The 13,527-nt window shown below is 35.5% G+C and overlaps 2 long non-coding RNA genes across 3 annotated transcripts; both read right to left on the bottom strand.

The window, feature by feature from the left end:
- Positions 1 to 126: 126 nt before the first annotated feature.
- On the bottom strand, positions 127 to 2,228 carry LOC139997898 (uncharacterized). 2 transcript variants are annotated; one of them, XR_011803141.1, is made up of 3 exons: positions 1,802 to 2,228; positions 1,608 to 1,736; positions 127 to 657 (listed from the first exon to the last, which is right to left on the bottom strand). It is a non-coding gene; the product is annotated as an uncharacterized lncRNA (long non-coding RNA). The 2 variants fall into 2 exon arrangements; XR_011803142.1 differs by having other exon boundaries at positions 127 to 569.
- A 3,327-nt stretch (positions 2,229 to 5,555) lies between these two features.
- On the bottom strand, positions 5,556 to 9,286 carry LOC139996144 (uncharacterized). The gene is made up of 4 exons (XR_011802146.1): positions 8,983 to 9,286; positions 7,010 to 7,268; positions 6,849 to 6,898; positions 5,556 to 6,190 (listed from the first exon to the last, which is right to left on the bottom strand). It is a non-coding gene; the product is annotated as an uncharacterized lncRNA (long non-coding RNA).
- Positions 9,287 to 13,527: the final 4,241 nt, after the last annotated feature.

Here is a 13,527-nt window from a genome sequence, read left to right as displayed (position 1 = left end):
CTCTTATATGAGAAATTGGTTATTAGAAGGATATCATCTTTTAGTTATTAATTATAGTATATTTCTATATATTTCAAAATTTAAATGTAAAAAATAGAGGTATATCGATAGGTTTTCAATGTTGCATGCATTAAAAATTGCGATATTTTTGAAAGTGCCCAATGTTAAAGCTTCAAAAAATTAGTATTTTATAAAATTCTATGTAACAAATAGATAAGTCTTAGAAAGATTCATTGTAATCACAGAGTATAAAAGAATCAAAGGTGAGAGGAGGAAAATAGAAGGGGGGGGGGGGTGAGAATGAAAGAGAAAAAGAGAAAGAGAGGAAAGGGAGAATGGTGGAAGCTGGCTGAATATTTTTACCCAAGCCTGTTAACTACACTCTGTTATTTTATCTCACGTACGCAGTTTTTCCACCACTACCATGCCGTTACGCAGGAATATAAGTTTTAAGGCGTGTTTTGATAGCGTCAGGGTGTGTCAGCTGGGGCTTCCTACCTAATGGATCACTTCTTCGTTTATTCGTTCATACTTTTTGAAGTATATGACCCCATGATACCACGAACACTCTGATAATTTTAGTTATATCGTAATTATTTGTAGATGTATAGATTTGTGTTATTTGTAGAATTGCACATAACGAAGGAAGAAACTTACCTAAAAAGTAAAAAGTAAAATTAATTTTGATCTATTCTCGTTTATTTAATTATAAGATTTAAAAATTTAAAACACGGTTTACTTTAATTTATTAGACTGTTCCGAAAATTCATAGCGAAAATTAAGAGAGATTTAACTAGAATTAGAACTTTCACCCATACTTTTATCTTCAGTATCCAACTCACATTATTCGATAGAAATTTGTAATCCAATATATTATTATCAAAAATCAGTTAGTATATAGAATTACTGAAGAAATCTTATAGAAGTGCAGACTAATTAAAATTAAATCGATGCATGCTTTCTATGAAATGTTCATATTTCTGCGATTGGAGCTGACAAAATTCTTGATGACAAAGTGCTGACAATTACAGCTCTATCGCTTAAAAGGCGTGAAAAGGAAAGGATAAAAGTGGTTCATCGCGAACGTATATTTACGTAAAACAATATTTTCGTTGGCTTTAAGAAGGTGGCGACAGAGTATTTCTCTCTCCCTCTCTTTCTATTCCGACATACTTCAGTAAAGAGTACCAGAAAGATACGCGAAGACATTGTCAATCGTCGACTTTGTATTTTACCTTTGACATACGTACAAATATCAAATTACTAGTGTGTTAATTTTTCTTCCTATTTTATATCACAAGGCAATATGGTAAATCTATAGACTCCAAATATATATGTAATGAAAAAAAGACATAGTGAACTTCCAGAAACTGTATTAAATACTTATTTATCATTGCACGTAACATTACTTGCAATTATAAATTAACTACGAGTACTTTAAAACACCTTCTCTCTGTGAAAATCATTATTAAAGACAATAAAATTAATGCCAATAATACAATTAATGTTTTTTTCACGAATAGACAAACTGAACCGAATGATATAACCTCAAAAAATTGTTTAATTAGAAATAAACGTAAAGAAGAAAGACAAAGAAGGAATGATACGCTGAAAAAGGAGGATGGAACCAATTAATTTGTTAAATAACAAACCATGTTGTGTTAGGTTTGCTATGATAACCAAACAACGTCACGGATTGTGGCCAGTGTACAACTTGGTTCATTCAGTTCCTCTTACTATGCGGTACCCATTTCATTCATAAATTTCGTATACAAAAATATCAAAGGATTCAAATACTCACTAGTAATGAGTCATTACATCGTATGTAAAAATGCTTCTTCTTTAGATATCATTATCTTTTCCTTCATTTCCGGTTCTCCAGGAAAATAATTCTCAAGGAAATATTTTTTGTCCATGAAACTATTATCGGTAATGGATCTTTCGTCGGGATTAGTGTTCCCGCGTAAATGTGGTTAATCAGAGCCTGAACGGGCTTCCAGAAATCCATTTCACGTAGCGTTCACGTAGCGACGCTACGTATAGGGAGAGCTGCAAGAACGGACGTTGTTATTACAGATGCCACTCGTTCAGAATCCCGGGGTATATTTCAAACAAAAAGAAGCCTCCTTCCAATCCGGAAGAGTGACGCCTAATTTTCGGGATCGTGAGTTCATAGTTTTCTGAAAAAAGAAAAATGAATGACCAAATTACATTAACCAGCAATTTATTCTCTAGCCTTATTGTTATCATCAGTACTATCAAATTTCAAAATCCATTCGACACACCGCAAGATGCCACCACCGACAATAATAACAGCCTTACCTATAAAATAGAAAAACTCGACAAAGTGATAATTGCGAGTAAAAGGCGAGAGATGTTTTTCTTCACAGCTAGCAAAATGGCCAGATCCCGGAGCATTCAGGATAAAGACAGACGAACAAGTTCGACCTTGTTGAAAATAGGAGAATGAATAGAGGAAGAGGAAGAAAAGATAGGAAAAGAGAAGAGAAAAATAGAAGGGGGAAACGGAGGAAAAACGAGGGAGGGAGAGAGAGAGAGAGAGAGAGAGAGAGAGAGAGAGAGAGAGAGAGAGAGAGAGAGCAAAATAAGAGAAAGGAAGACAGAGTGGGGAGAAGGAATTCGTACTGAAATAACACTGGATGATTGTGGTATTGTCAACCCTGGTAGTCGTGCGCGCTTTCGCGTTTCACTCCCCTTCTCTACAAAGCTACGTTCTTCCTCTCTCTCTCTTCAGCCCCTCGAATCGTGTCTTGCCACCCCTAAAACTCGTACTATCCTACCTCTAGCTCGGTTTAGGCACTAGAACGTAGGTGCTACCGGATAGAATAGACGGCGCTGCTAGAAGGGATGGAACAACATCCCGTTCCCACCGATTCTCCCCTCTTTCAACGTTGTGGCCGCCTTTTTCTCGCTTGGTCTCTTTCCTGTTCGTCGGTCTCCACTATTCCATTCCCTAAATGCAGCCAATAAAAACAACACCACGCTTTGCCACGAGAGCCACCGCAGGAGAATCGAGAATATAGTGAATTATAAAAATAACACTGCCAAACCATCGAACAATCGGTTGGTTCAATAGTCGTTCGTTTCATTTCTGTGGCTCGCGAAAAACCTTCCCATTCATGTCTGGTGACAACTGTTCGCCGCCTCCCTCTACTTCTTCTAGGTGCTTGTTTATCTTCTTATTGTGCGCGGATCGGTGAAAATTACTGAAAGGAGCACCGAATAAAGAATAAAGAACGTTTCGACATTTTCGACGATTCGTGGCGAGTCCGTCGAAGATTCGAGATTGATTTGTTTTTAAAGATAATGATATTTTAATATTTATAGCAATCTCGCGAATCTTTGTTTAACCCTTTTGCATTTGAAAAGTGGGTCGCTCTTGCGACGCTTTGAACGAGATATTTTGTGTGCTTAATATTCGTATACAGTGGTTACAGAAAACATCAGCAAATCATTGTGTCCATTACATTATTTAGATACTAATTAATTAAGTCTAAGTATGTTAAATTTCCTACCGCTTTTAGTAGTAGTTTCATGTGATTACAAAGATTAGATACAATAGGTATAAAATGCATAGAATTCAATAAAAAACCGATTCATAGGAAAATAAGGGTACTATATGCTAATACTTTTTGTAACCATTGTATACAATTAATACTGAATATATAAAATGAAATATTGTTTCATGTAAAAGTAACAACGAATGTCCATGTTCTATACATAGTACATATCATTAATGAAACATCAAAAATATCACAAGAGATATCTCCTGAACTAATTTTTGCCGAATTTTTTTGTAGATATCTTGCATTTTAATGGAAAGAAGCGCCAGATATCTCGTTCATAGATGTAAAAGGGTTGAAGAAAAATCTCGTCGACGTAACGGAAGCAAATTTTTCTCTAGCCAAGCCAAAATAGAAGCAATCCCTTTTCGATTTCTTCTCTTCTGTCATTCCGGCTGATGTTTTCCTTCTTTCTACCGGCATTCCACAGATTTTCTCCCGGTTTTCGCGTCCTCCTCCTCCCGCTCGTGGTGCACGCGAGTACACGAACGCCTACTCGCCTCGGCGAAGTCAAAGAGAGATAAAATCTATAAATATGTGGGAGGCGCACGCGACCCATTCCAGTGTTTGTTCAACCAAGAATAACCTCCGTTTCTTCATCGTACGCAGAACCCCGAGAAGAGGCTGGTTTTGTGGCTTGACGCAAGCCTAATCCAGGGTGATGCTTCGTTAACCACCTCCGGTGAACGACTACCAAAAGATTTTTTTCTTCGTCAATTTGTATGTTTTCCACGACGATATCGTATTGTTTTGTGAAATTACTCGGAATCAATATTACCTGACACTTTCTCCTATAACGAGAACGGAAGTTGGAATGGAACGTCATCGACGAGAAACTTTAGGATTATAAAGATTCTTCGAATGGAATAGAAACGATGATATTATAGATGAAGAGAAAGAACCAGGTTTTTCTGTGAAGAAATAAGGATTTTTTAAGGTTATGTTATTAGATGTAACAAAATGAAAAGTTTAAAATAAAGCTTTTACTGTTACATTTATTCCTAACCTAATTTTTCTATTTTTTTATTATACTTCCATTTTAATGAAATATTCTTTCTTAGATCCACACCGATGCATTTTTCACGATATTCTCGATTCCATACTCAATCATCCGTCGGTGGAATTCAAACGATTTGTCGGCGCAAATTCGGGACGCCCTTCGGGATCCTCGTTCCGCCGGGGGCAAAAGTTAGTTGGCTAGACGTGAACCGGCAGCAGACGGGAATTAGTTAGCGGTAAACACACCTCATCAATCTTCCTCGAACGTCGTCATTCTCTTCATCATCGCGACACGGTGTACCGACGATCTGAAATACCCGCGACACGTGTCTCCATTAAAGTAGCGCCCGCTAAGAACCTTGAGTATGTAATTTTCTGGTTGAATCGTTCGTTCGTTGGAAACTTGGCTTTTTTCAAGCGAATTTATAGTCTGCCTGGAAAACGTAACACTTCATCGAAAACTGAAAGCACAGAAAATGGATCATTCGTAGGAAATTAGGAGAGCTTGAATGATTTAAGAACATTATACTACACACATTCACTGTACTCTTATATAGAAGAAAGTTGCCAAAATCGTAGTAGATATTTTATCTTGTAATTTCCATTTGATAGGCATCTACTGCATAAATTCATATTGAAAATTAAAGCTTGATGTTCAAGGCACTTACGGATTAAGACAAGCAAATTATACAATTTGTTATACAGCAACTCTGTTACTTAATTCTGAATTACTATGCAATTACTTCTGATAGATTTTTTTATTATCAACATAAGTATTTAAGCTTGGTAAGTAACGTTATTTGCAAGATTCAACTCATAAGTCACACAACACACTACTTTAATTAATTGATATTTTCAGTTGACAAAAACAAGCAGATTTCTTTTTTTCTATCAATAATGTCAATAAATCAAATAAATAAAAAATATTTAATACCACATACAAATATACTATGTATATACTGTACCGTACTATAATTCTACTATCTGAGTATGCTATAACTGAAAACAACCAAAATTAAAGTAAATATTCTATCAGCACTTTCAACATCACATTAAACAAAAGAAAGAAATATAATCTACTATAACACTGTACTACACCATAACAATGAAACAAGGAACTAAATACTAAAGATTAATTAGGAATGTACAATGACTCAATATTCTAAGGATCTAAGAACTACACTAATGCGTGTGAATCGCAAATCAGAAAGCTGCCTCCATTCCACGTGTCGCAATTAAAGCAAAATCTTTAGTGGCGGTCGCGAGAAGACTTGAAGTGTTGTTAAGAGAAGCCGGAGGGCCACGGCGAGAAAGGTCCGCCATTCTCGACACCTGGCAACAGCCAATGGTAGGATAAAGCGGACAGGAGAGAGCTTTTGGTCCTCGAACGCCACACCCTTCATTGTGACCACATATCGACCGTCTCTCACAGCTTGGGGCTGCGTTCCCCGTACTAATTGTAAGTACTTGCTGTACTTGTGCGCGCATGTGTGAGAGTGCAACGCTTCCCAACTGGGCGCAAACACGCGCGCGCGCGTGCACCTACTTCTGGATTGTGGATTCGTGCTGATACCGGAACCGATGGACGATTTTACTCGCACAGTTCCCTAAAATTAAAATACAGAAATGAAATAGAAGAATACATAGAATCTTGATATTACAATTTACATATATTTTGAGTACAGCTTCAATATTATATATTATATTATATTATAAAAAACAATGTAGAGATTTTTCACTTGGTTAGAAATTAAATATAAAAATGTAGAGAACATTAATATTCGAATTTATATATATGTATATGTGTGTATATATATGTATTCTGAATAGAACTCTAAAATTGTATTTTTACAAAGCAACGTAGAAATTTTTTCATTGAAATTAGATGAAAAATGGATCACTAGTTATATATTGCAATTTTGCTCCTCTATAATTACATATACAATATCTATAAAGTCGACATATTTGTACAGAAGTATATTTTTGGAAATCTTGAAGAATGAATAATATTGAAAAAAAATGTTATTCATAAAAATACAGATGAAATACACATATGTTTTCTTATCTGCTGATAAAATCGATTTGTTTTCAGATGGATATGTCAAGGAGATTTCAAGAAGATTTCTCTTCGTCATCTGTTTTTTAGATGCGACACATAAATTTGATGATCATCCTGTAAGAGAAATAAAAAGAGATATCATGAATCTTTTTTTAATTCCACAAAATAAAACAAATTATTACCAAAGTATATTATAAAGTACTTACTGTCTTCTAATTTTTGCAGAATAAAATGTGAAACAATGAGATACATTTTCCTAAAAAGGTGAATACAATTATTTGTAGCGTGTTTTAATAAATAAATGATACAAATTCGAAATAAACCAAGCATGATGGATTAACCAGTGGTAAATACGAAATTCGTGTACCGCCATGAGGTAGTCGAGTGTGCCAGCCTGTGCGGTCAGGTTGAGGGCAATAACCATCCACTTTAGCTTCAACAGGGCTCCTATATGGCGCGAGAATGCGGAGCTACCCTAGGTAACCCTCGAATAATATTTTGATATCCCCCGGCCAGGACTTTTCTTCTCGTCCGATCCGCCACATATCAGCGGCAGGAAATTATTTTTCACACTCTCGTATCCTTTGCCTCCTCCCCCATTTTGCCAAGCATCGATGCTGTCTTCCCTAAAGGAACAGAAGAAGACCTTGTATGCTCTCGCGTAAGCTGGTATTCGTTAAATATTACTATTATATTCAATATAGCGATAGATTTATTTTAAGCAGATATTAAATAATTTACATTTTTGTAGGAAAGACGCAAGTAATTGCAAAGGAAGCAATATTGGAAATATTATACGTTTTTTTACTTATGATAAGATACTTCGAATCTTGTCTAGCAAAATTCTGAACGTTGCATTTCAACGAAAATACAAAACTTCGAAACCAAGCTTTGGAATTGCAGTGAAATAGAATTGGAAGTAGTGTGTATTTTGTTATTTACTTATAGAAAAGTTTGTAAAATTTTAGTGAATAAAGTAAATTGGATATCACATTTGAACAGGAACATTGTAAGAAGCAACATTGTAAGTAATGCATTTTTCTGTACACAAAAAGTTATGGGAGCTATAAAACAAAGCTCTATGCATAACAAATAAGCGTTTAAAGTACTAAAAAATATGTAACGGGGTTTGCATAGCGACAACAACTGCACAAACGCTACCAGAATCAAATACCTGAAGACTGAATACCATGTCTGAACCAGCTAGCTTATACACACGAAATGAAGCTTTTACTAAACTACATTGATGGGCACTTAATAGTTCAGTAATGGGTGACCATGTGGTCCTGTGAAAGTTAGCCTTACTAAAGGACTATTTATACAAAGTGTAGGCAAAGAGACAGGTATCCTGGTGGCGAAAATACACACAAAGTGTCACAAGAATGACTTGAAAATCTGGAAGCTTGCACAAGAAAGTCATTATTAATTTACATTAAATAATACATCCACTTCTTTGACTTCGTACCATTTCAGTGAAATGGAAAGTTTTACTTCTCATTCATATTTTCATGTTTTAATAACTTTTTAATGTTATTTTTTTCTTCTGATTTTATGTTTATCATCGTTTCCAAATATGTTGAATACAACATTGAACATAATATAATATTTACACACCGGTACATTTATTTTATTATATTTGCATACTGCTTGTTGTTTGCGGATTAATCGAATTTCAATTGTACCCACTTCCTTATCAATTAACAAAATTTTTTGAAACTAAACTGATAAACATACGTGCATACAAATATTGTATACTTTGTAATAATAATAATAATTACATACTAAACGACTGCACAATATATGTATACAAAAATCAGGCAAATCACACTGAGAATTAAGAAATGGACAGAAATAGTAACAATAATAATTACAAAAAAGAAATAGTAACAGTAATAATAAATGAATAAAGACAGAAAAAGTAAGCAATAATAATAAAAACAAATATGGCAACTAGAAACCTCATAAAGGGAAGCACGAAGTTGGAGAGCTTTCTGCATAAACGAATAGAGAAACCAAGAAGATGTATAGCAATCTATATAGTAAATTAGGATACAGACATATTTTGATAAATAATGAAATGAGATACAACTTTAAGGAATAAACTAAGATAGAAAGAAAATATATCAATCGTGCACATACACAGAAAAATTGTTAACAGGCATAAGCCTCAATGCAATAAACGAATGCGATACAATACAATGTTAACAATAATAAAAATAGCACAGAAATAAATATGTAGAATAAACATAACACATATTAAATATTTTTTATGCTCACAGGAACTAAAAGCATTCTAATCATAAGTAACGATATTAATTAGAAAACATGTAGCATACTAACCGATTACATTGAAACAAAGAATCATTTTGATTCCAGGACACTTGCACAGAAGCTGGTGTAACACAGGTATACTTGCAGATAAAATAGGATGCAGTGGACCAGACAGTCCGGCCTAAATGTTATTTCATGCGACAGAGATTGCTTCTTCAGGTAACACGCTACCGACCTAGACGTTGGACCTGCACGAGAGGAGTTCGTCAAATATGTATGCGGATAAACACGGGCAACGTTGACAGAAATAATATCCGCGGGTGAAAGCGATTGCACCTGTCGGTCTGAGTAGAAAAAGAATTCTTTGGGTCGAACGATCGACCACTTTCGATGGTTCCTTTGCAACTTGACGCGTCAACTTTCGACACCCGTCACTTTGCAGTAGGTACGTATTAGCGAGTAATTATGAATATTCTTACCTGGAATCAAGGTTTTATACCTTGGAATGATTAGAAAGTTTCTTTTCCAAATTGTTTCCAAATAAGAAAATAATGGGAAATTTAAATTTCAGAATTTAGATTTATTTATTATACATTTACAAATATAGGTGCTCGAATTTTTGTATACTTAAAATTTAGAAAACTCAAATATTCAAATATTCAAATTGAAATATTTGGAATGTTAGAATCTCAGATATTAAAATTTCAATATTTAACATTCCAAAAATTCAAATCTTAAGTTAACTTTAAATTCAGAAAATTGATTCCAGATTTTTAAATTACAAGCATTCGAAATTTGTGGCTTATTGCTTTTCCTTGTCCAAATCTGAAACATTTATTTCTAAAATAAGTTTGTAGTTTCAGTAGATTTGATCGATAAAATTGGATATGTTAATTGTTTGAATCTCCTTAGGTATTATAAATAATCCTGAAGATTGGCAGTGATTCTTTTGATCTGTTTGACGTAGAATGTAATTACAATGAACGTGTTGTAACTTGGTCTGTGGCCTCCTCATTCTATTGAATTATCCACACTGATTCGAGTTCATCGAAACCCAATGACCTGTTTACACAACCACACCGTTAAGCTGCATCGGATCACAAAGGGAATATTCGTGTCACGTTTACCGTGTCGAACCGAGTAAATCCGACCGAGGAATTTCTTTCCTGTATAGTTTACAACCGACAAGTGTGAGATTTACGTCAATGCTGGTAGAAAATCTTTTTCCTTGAACAGATAGCGATGAATCCGATATAGTTTCGATTATATTAAATTCTAAGATCTAAAGAAATAAATCATTTTCGCCAAGGTAAATCTTTTTTCTCATTCGCTATCTTTTGCAAATTTTACAACTTGAAAAATTGTGCAATTTTCAAATCTCTAAAACTCATTGAAATTTGTTAAAAGTTTCAATTCGCTTCTCTAACTTTCCAATATTTCAAAATTGATAATTGTACTAATTCTTTAAATATCCAAAGAAGATTCTACGTTGAGAATTGAAATACAAAATTTGATATATCTACAGATGTCTCGATACTGGATGCAACAGATGAAGACACGAGTCCCATCGTCGAACAATGAACGCAAGAATGATGAAATGACCGAGAAATCGTAGGCTGACGTTCGAGCATAATAGCATGGGATCTAGCGAGGATTTCGATCCTTTTCAGTGGGATAAAATCGCGCGACCACGTGAAGATTTTCGACGGGATCATTGAAATGGTCGATATTCGCCGATTCGTCTAGCATTTTCTACGCATTTTCTACGCATTGTCACATTCTTAAAGGTATACGGCTCATTCAATCGAATCTCCAGCACGGTGGTCTACCACCTCCTACCTTCTTTCATCGATCACCTGTTACAATTTTATGGAGATCTAAAATAGCTCCAGAACGAAATTCTTTTTCGTCAGAAACATTTCTAGCAATAATTTCTTGTTATCCCATAAACGAAGAAACTATTGAATATTGAATTCCGAGTGTATCTCATTTTGAGTTACATATCTTTGTACAATCCTAAATTATTAACAGAAATCCATGACGAATTTTTTATTCGCTAGAGACAAAAATATTTTCCCAATTGGATCGGGAATATTTGTATCAACGGAAAAGTAATATATAGACATTTCAATTAGTCGCAAGAGTCATAGACTCACAGAAATATATTTCCCACATCCTATTGCTTTAAAATTCCATGCTTCACGTATAATTCTAAATTAATATCCAATCGTTTTCTATAGATTATCATGAAACATCGTACATTGTTAAATTGATATTCATATTCCATTTCGATCAGAAATACTTTACTAATAATCTACTACTACTAATTTACTAATAATTGTTTACTAATAATCAACGAACAGAAATGTTTTAGTACCTTATAAACGAGCAGATACGTTTTCCTGCAAAATTCCGTATTACCAAAAATTCCAGGAATTATCACAGAAGAACAAAATCGTAGAAGCGGCAAAGCTGTTGCATTTCCTAATAATCTTTCGTCTCATCAATTTTCTTACAGAAGAGGAAGACAAGTAACTCCCGCGAGGGGTTGCTTCCGTTCGTATCGACGATGTAATAATAATAACCTGGCGTTCCTTGCCGCGGTGAACGACGGCCGTCGGTAACGATTTTAATAAATTTGGCGCTGGCTAAGCTGCAACAACAGCGTCGGGTATGAATTAAGAGAGCCCCGAAACACCGCTTGGGTAAACATCTCGAATTAGGCACCGAGATTCTTTTCCGTCCGTCCGCGTGCAACGCCGGGAGCTTTACGACTTCGGTATGTTTCGGCTGACGTGACTCGATATGTATATGAGCGGTTAGAACCGCGGTGAAATTGCGGTAATGGACGAGATATTTTACAGCCGAGGGATTCCAGTTCAATGTACCACGGATTAGCCCTCGTCCATCCTTCATCGCGCCCCATAATCCCTTTAACGTGACTGTTTTGATCGATTACGTCAAAATAGAAGAGTATTTTTTTCTTTATTACACGAAAAGATTTGAGGATTAATTGAGGGATTTAGTTAGTAGGGAAGATTACAGGGAAAAATGGCTTGAATTATCGATACAGAGATTGCTAGATCTTAGCAACTCTTTTCTCTTTCGATGATTTAAAAAATCTGTTCCTTTATTACACGAACGTATCTATATTTTTAAAAAATTTCTTGCAAAATTTGGATATGTTGAAATAGTCGAGCGATTAGTGGAAGATTATAGAGGGGATTTGGTTAAATAAATCGTCGATACAAAGGCTGTTAGATTTTAGAAATCTTTTTCTTCTCTGATAGTTTAGAAAATATGTATGTGTATGTATATACGATAGAATTTTTTAGAAATTGTACAGTGAATTCATGTTGCATGGATACGTTGGACACGTTTTAAAGATGTCTCGAACGGCAGCTATGTAAGGCCAGGAGGATGATGCGACGAAGAAAACGATTTAATGGTCGACGACTGGCGTTCGGACGGTGACGTGACATCCGAATGGAAGCTGCATCTTGTCAGTGCGAAAGAGAAGTCTCGCGGCGAGCACTCAGCCTAGACGAGCGAATCAACTGCTCTCCTCTTCGATAGAACGCACACGCGTCTCATGAATCTCTCGACATTACGTCAATGAAATGTCTTTCGTTTCCAATGATTATAATGAATATCAGTAAGGAAACTGTGCACAAACGTTTGTCTATCTAAGCAAGTCAAATAATATCTCGATTTCACTATACAACTCTCAAAGAAATCCGCTATATTACTTTAATTCCACAATCTTTCACTTACGAACTCCTTTTCTTTCTTCACAGAAGCAGCAAAGAAAAAAAAAAGCAGAACCGAAAAGAGATCGGAAAGTCACGCAACATCGGTGAAAAAGTAAGGAAAACAGATCAGCGAAAATGTACTTACAGGAAACAGGAAAATGCATAAACGAAGAATAAAATAATGATATAAATTCACTGTATCGAACTATCGGCTTGTTTCTTTTCTTATAGAAGAACGAAAAAACGAAAATACGATAAAAGATAGAAAAGTGGCACGGAAAGAACGCAAAGCAGATCAACGCAAATGTATTTACGGGAAAGAGGAAAATACGTAAACGAGTTGGGGTAGCCAGAGCACCGTTCGGTGGAGGCAGCAGCAGCGTAAATAGAGTCCTGTGAAATTGTCCGCTGTTCGAGGAATCGTGAGTGCATCCGATGTGCAAATCGGTTTAACGAGAGGTCCCCCCGCCGGGCCAGTATTCCACCCCCATAAAATAACAACAGGCATCGTTTCCATGCGTCGCATTTTCAGCTCGACGCCATTATCTCTGCCGGCTGCCACGGCAAACTGGCTGGTTGAATCTCGTGCGAACGATTATTCGTAACTCGCGACATAGAATTCATTTTATAGGATCGTCGACTTCCAGACGATCGCTGGAAGATTGTAATTTTAGAACGATGCGATAGTGAAACGACATCGTTGCACATGGAACGTTAATGACAGACTTATGTCTGTTATATAGTGGATTTTAGTTATGGGATTCGATGGTGTAATTGTACTGGATGTTCATGAAAAAAGTGAAATTAACTACAAAAGTGAAAAATTTGAATTGAGATTAGAGTTGGATATGCCGAATTCGTT

The sequence above is a fragment of the Bombus fervidus genome, chromosome 2 (assembly GCF_041682495.2).
Source record: "Bombus fervidus isolate BK054 chromosome 2, iyBomFerv1, whole genome shotgun sequence".
In the NCBI taxonomy this organism is placed as follows: Eukaryota; Metazoa; Arthropoda; class Insecta; order Hymenoptera; family Apidae; genus Bombus; species Bombus fervidus.
This window is presented reverse-complemented; position numbering and strand designations above follow the sequence as displayed.